Source organism: Vespa mandarinia, chromosome 8 (assembly GCF_050613455.1).
Source record: "Vespa mandarinia isolate Hongniang chromosome 8, ASM5061345v1, whole genome shotgun sequence".
In the NCBI taxonomy this organism is placed as follows: domain Eukaryota; kingdom Metazoa; phylum Arthropoda; class Insecta; order Hymenoptera; family Vespidae; genus Vespa; species Vespa mandarinia.
Window position 1 is genome coordinate 1,200,001 of NC_140817.1, and position 5,000 is coordinate 1,205,000.

The 5,000-nt window shown below is 34.8% G+C and overlaps 1 long non-coding RNA gene across 12 annotated transcripts in view; it reads right to left on the reverse strand.

Moving 5' to 3' along the window:
- Window positions 1–5,000, reverse strand: part of LOC118445743 (uncharacterized) — a 75,833-nt gene that overhangs the window by 42,657 nt on the left and 28,176 nt on the right. For all 12 annotated transcript variants that reach the window (XR_014982433.1, XR_014982435.1, XR_014982434.1 and 9 more), the window contains 3 exons: window positions 4,582–5,000; window positions 3,757–4,194; window positions 2,813–3,072 (listed from right to left, as the gene is read on the reverse strand). The exon at window positions 4,582–5,000 is cut by the window's right edge. This is a non-coding gene — a long non-coding RNA (uncharacterized LOC118445743). The remainder of the gene's footprint in view (window positions 1–2,812; window positions 3,073–3,756; window positions 4,195–4,581) is intronic.

Below are 5,000 nucleotides of genomic sequence, written 5' to 3' on the forward strand. Positions count from 1 at the left end.
ATTGCCGCGTCATCGAGAGAATACCCTTATCTATGATTGTACCTTATGCGTGATATGGATATATCAGCGGGCAAATCTCTCGATGGAAAACGTACTCTGTTGTCGATGTACAACGATGACTCATCGACATTCGATGAAGTCGTTTGCAAATAGAACGATAAAGAGAATAGAGAAACGAGTGAAAGATAGATTACGTATTACACAGAGCGTCGTTAATGATAAGATCGCTTTATCTTCCTAATCGCTGTATTATTTTTTATTTAATACCGATAAAGTACGTCTCCTTTATCGAAATGAATTCCAAAGATTCCCTCTTAAGATCTTTCATAAAATTCATGCATATTCGCGACAATTCGAATATAAATTCAAATTATATAATCGTGATAGGTGAATCGTTATCAATTAAATCATATAATAAAATTAAATCAATATCAAACGAATTAGTAACGGATTCAGTGGATTCTGTATATTATTATCATAATCTAAAAAGATATGAAAAGAAATATTCTACGAATAAATAATAATTACCTATACTTAAATATTTCAAGTTGGCTTTAACTGTGATGCTTTTGTGTATGAACGATAAGTACGATCTTCTTGCAACCCTTGAACGAATATTGTTGGTTCACCCTTTCGTCTCGTTTCTTTTTTGTTTTTTTATTTCGTACGAATGAAAGCGACCGTAAAACGTCGGCAGAAAATAAAAGAAAAAGAAGAAGAAAATAAAATAGAGACCATGATGTTATCAGGGTGCATTGGCCGAGAGAAAGAGAAAGAGAGAGAGAGAGAGAGAGAGAGAGAGAGATAAAGAGAGTTGCAAAGCCGATCTCTCTCTCTCTCTCTCTCTCTCTCTCTCTCTCTCTCTCTCTCTCTCTCTCTCTCTCTCTCTCTCTCTCTCTCTCTTGGGAGCTTTGCAAGTCCGAGGTTGAGAATGAATAGAAAAGTGACGAAGGATCGAGCAAAGGGAGATGAATAGATGGAAGAGAACAAGAGCCTGGAGAAGTATAGTAGTATAGAAAGAGAAAAGGAGTAAAAGGATATTTAGAGACAAAATGAAAGGAGAAAACGAAAAGGAGGATACCCTACCTACCGACCTACCTAGCTAGCTCTACCTCTATATAATTTACGAATACTCACAAAATCCGTGGGCGTTTTACGTGGAGGATCGTTATTTTCCAAACGGAAAAGCACGATCTTACGTCAACAATGATTCGTCTATTTACTACGATATTTTACACAACTTAGAAACACGTTTGGTTTTCATCAAAGCGTATCTACAATATACCATATATCATTAAACTTTTCAAGGGCTAATTGTTTGTCATTGACGTCATTCTTTTTTAAACTTATTTGTTCACGTAACATATAAGAAATTAAAAAGAAAGGCAATAAAGAAAGATAAGAGAACATATTTTCTAATTGTAAGATTGCTACCTTGCAATCGCGATCTTTTGTAGACACATCGTCGTGTCCATCGATCTTCGAGGATTTATGGAAAAAAAAAAGGAAAAAAAAGGAGAAAAAAAAAAAAAAAAAGAAAAAAATTAAAAGAAAAAACAAGAAAAAAAAGAAAAATAAAAAAAGAATCTTATCGAGATAACAACACGACGCGAAGCCGACGATGACAACAACGACGTGCACGATGAATCACGCGGGTTTACGAGGGAAAGGGGAGGGTAAACAGAGTCGAGTTAATTCGAGGCGTAAGCGAGTGGAACGATTAACATATTGCCCCGACGACTCTCTCTCTTTCTCTCTCTCTCTCTCTCTCTCTCTCTCTCTCTCTCTCTCTCTCTCTCTTTCTCTCTCTGTCTCTCTACGTAGATATTACCAACGTCGCCATCGTGACGTGGCAACGAACTAAACGGCAACCATAACGCAACGCAACGCAACGAAACTTGATTTTCATCTTTATGTAAATCGATGTGATATTTTATTTTTTTTTTATTTTTTTTTTTTTTTTGTTTTTTTTTTCCTTTTTTCCCATCATCAAAAAATTTTTTTGATAAATTCTTCCTAAAAGCTTTTGAGAAAATGCATCTGCATCTTTTCATTTTCTTCTTTCCTCTTCTTTTTTTTTTTTATTTTCTTTTCTTTTCAGAATGAAATCTGTACGACGAGTTATCGATCTTTCACGATCTAAGATAACCTACGTAATGTCGTAATTTTCAAAAGAACGTCAATCCAATGTAAATCTATTCTTCCTTCCTTCGGAATAACGTGACGAACGAGAAAACACCACGTCTATATGTGTATATGTGTGTGTGTGTGTACCTGTGTGTACTTTTCTTTTTTTTTTTTCTTTTTTTTTTATTTTTGAAGAGTTTATCGGAATCTCACAGTCTACGAATAAAATTCCCTATCTCTTTTTCTTCTTTTCTCTTATCTCTCGCTAAGGTAATTGCATTCGCAACAGCGAGTACAAAGTTTGCAATTATCTGCATTTATCTTTCTGACCGATTAATTATAGCGAGGACGCTTCCTCGAAAATGAAAGCACGGTATTGAATAAATTATAATATCTACTTTCTTCGCGGGGCTACAATATCTACGGAAAAGGAAAGGGGGAAGAAAATAAAAAAGGAAAAGAGAAATGTAGAAAAATGAAGGGAAAAAAAAATGGAAGAAAAAAATAAAAGATCGATGAGATTTCCTTTCTACAGAGAGGCACACAGACTTCGACATCTTTTAATAGAAAAGATACGATAGGGATAACACCCAGTTTTCCCAACGAGGTCGTCCGTTAAATATTCACCACCGACACCCCGTCGTTAGACACCTATTTTCACTGTGGCAACTGTTTTTAGCCTTACCAGCTCTCTCCTATGCTTCTATGTAGATCTAGGAAATTCGCCGTCGTCGACGGACCAGCAAAACTCCGTGTCAGCTCTGGGTTCTTAGAGTGTAAAATAATTGGACGGCCGAGTGACGTTTGTCAGGTAACACGAACGATGAGACACGCTCCAGAACCGAATAAATTTCCAGTGAATGTTAACTGCTCTTCGTGAAAATCTTCACGGTGCGTTAACTTTAAAGAAAATTCGATCTTCTCTGTCCTGGGACCATTGAACGTCTGAAAAAAAAGAAAGGAAAAGAAAGAAAGAAAGAAAGAAAATAAAGAAAAGAAAAAATTATTTTTATTAGATATTTATATCGAGAAAGGATCGATCGATAATACCGCCTCGAGTTCTCTTCGTCGATTCTCTAAACCAATTCGTTCGTTCTAGTTAAATACTTTCTTTCATTAACTATCTAATTTTCTTCTGAATGAATCGGAGATATAAGAAAAAGAAAAAAAAAAAAAAAAGAAAAAAAAAAGAAAAAGAGAAAGAAAGAAAAAACAAAGTCAAAAATCATTTTATTTCGTAGATATAGTTTGTGCTAACTGTATTCGATGGAATTTAAGTAAGATGACGACGGTGACGTTGTTGAACGCGTCGCAAAATTCAACGGCACACGATACTTGGCTTTTATCCAGGACGCCGCACAAAAGCATTTTTCTTTCTATAACGTCAGTACACCTCCGAAGGAAAAACAAATTTACGAGGAGGTATACCTACGTTTAATAATGATGATCTCTTTTTGAGATTCCTCAAAGGACTTTTTGTTTTTCTTTTTTTTTTTTTTGAAGAGAAGCTCGTAATTTACAAAAATGAATCATAATTAATGGACGATTAATTTCTTTTCTCTTTGTTTTTCTTTTTTTAATCGTTATTACCCTACGACGAAAGAAAGGGAAAAAAATTTATATTCCTACCTTTTAATTCGGAATTTCGATCGAATTCCACTACATTCTATCGTTTATTTCTACGAAAGATAGAAAGGTCACGTGTCACCCGGTCACGTGCACTTCATGGTGCTTCGAGTTACTACTAGCGGGAAAACAAACGCATCCTTTTCTTTATAACGATAGTTACTGCGTTCTTATTATTTCATCCTCGACAATAGTTATTGCATAATGAATGAACCGAATGAACTTACGACGTTCGTTCAATTTCTTTTCTCTTTGCATTCTTGCAATTTTTCAAACATGCAACGTTGTGCGAGATACCGTTTAATCGAATAAATCAATTTTCTAGTGTTTGATGATACCGTGTGTAAACATTATATCTGCCAACGATCTCTATCTTTCTCCCTCTTCCTCTTTTTCTGTCTATCTCCCTCTCTCTCTGTCTATATATATATATATGCATACCTATGTACGTAGTCATATAATAAGATTTAGATATAATTAAAAAGAAGAACAAAAGAAATTCTTTAGAAAGGACAATTATTTTTTTTTTAATGGGAACGAATAAAAGAGATTAAAGGGATGAACCATAAAAGAATATGAGAAAGAGAGAGAGAGAGAGAGAGAGAGAGAGAAGAATGAAACGAATGATAAGGGAAGAAGACCAACACCAGACTATATATTAGAAGCGGATCACACGAATGACAACATGCTTTATTTACGTAGCCTGCTTTCTCCCCCCTCTCTCGCTCTCTCTCTCTTTTTTATACTCTTTTTCTTAGGATATCATCTCTCGAGTATTCTTAACGTAAGTACTCATATACTATCATATCGTATTAGCATTTTCCCCACCTTTTGCTACGCCTATTCTTACGCTCCCTAGATAAAATATTTTTTCTTCCTTTTTCTTTTTTCTTCTTTCTTCTTCGAGACTAATTAAAGCTTCGTTAATAAACGAGGGTAAGAAATCGTATTGTGCGTAAACACATATTGCTGACAACAGATGATAACGCATCATGCGTTACATATCGAGTTCCCAAGCGTATAATTTTTTCACTCTTCTCATCGTTCGTTTTATACAAACAATAGATTTCTTCTTTTTTTTTTTTTTTTCTTCTTTTTTTCCGTTTGTTTTTTACGATTATATACGCGACGTATAAGAATTTTAAACGTTCACGCTTGAATCGTTATAAACGTCCTGCCAACGTCTTTGAAATTTTTCGATACGTTGACTCATCGAATTATTTTCCAACGCTTTTTCATGTTGCCGA